The 853-nt window shown below is 38.0% G+C and overlaps 1 non-coding gene across 1 annotated transcript; it reads left to right on the forward strand.

Annotated features, from left to right (window-relative positions):
- Window positions 1–230: 230 nt before the first annotated feature.
- On the forward strand, window positions 231–312 carry Trnas-aga. Its single transcript has one exon. It is a non-coding gene; the product is annotated as a tRNA-Ser (tRNA).
- The last annotated feature ends 541 nt before the right edge of the window (window positions 313–853 follow it).

Below are 853 nucleotides of genomic sequence, written 5' to 3' on the forward strand. Positions count from 1 at the left end.
TTATCTTTTAATTTTCAGGAATACACCCTTGTCACATTAATCAGTTCCCCAAATATAAAAAAAATTTCTTCGAATTTTTCCCGATTTTTCCTCTGATACCCTAGGAAAATTTTTCGAAACTCTAAATTTTCAATCAATAACATGTATTAAAATCACCGAGATTCTCCAGGCGTACATATTGCAATGCGAGGAAAAGTTAATGCTGTAACCATTATTATCCATATTACAAGGCAGTCGTGGCCGAGTGGTTAAGGCGTCTGACTAGAAATCAGATTCCCTCTGGGAGCGTAGGTTCGAATCCTACCGACTGCGGAATTTTTATCCCTTTTTTGAAAGATTAATTTGATTAATCTTTAAGTCTGTTTACCTGCAAAACATTTTCAAGCATTTCTCTAACCCAATACACTATTTCCACGGCTCGCTGGTTTGCCTTCCCTTCCTCACTGCCTTGGCGCATATGGTTCACGATATATTCAATTGATACGTGCATTAATTTAAAAAAATACTATACTTTATATATTCTATCTATTATAGTGTTGGCAACCGCCTCTAAGCCTCTACTTTTTGGGGTTCAACAAATCGATGGTAATGAGGAATTTGAACATCGCGTAGAAGTTTGTTAATGTCACCAAAGTCATTGTGACAGCCATTTGTCCACAGTTTTTAACAGACAGAGAGCCTGGAAGACATGAACTGTTTTTGTGTTCCTAGGATTCAATTTAAGTGGGCTAGATATCACAAAAAAGGATCCTTAAGAAAAGTACGGCATACGAAAATTGTAGGGACATGAAGATCGGGGGGAGCCCCCCAACGATAGACAGCTAGTATTGCAGTAAGGACCATGATTCATCGG

This window comes from Ischnura elegans, chromosome 3, assembly GCF_921293095.1.
Source record: "Ischnura elegans chromosome 3, ioIscEleg1.1, whole genome shotgun sequence".
In the NCBI taxonomy this organism is placed as follows: Eukaryota; Metazoa; Arthropoda; class Insecta; order Odonata; family Coenagrionidae; genus Ischnura; species Ischnura elegans.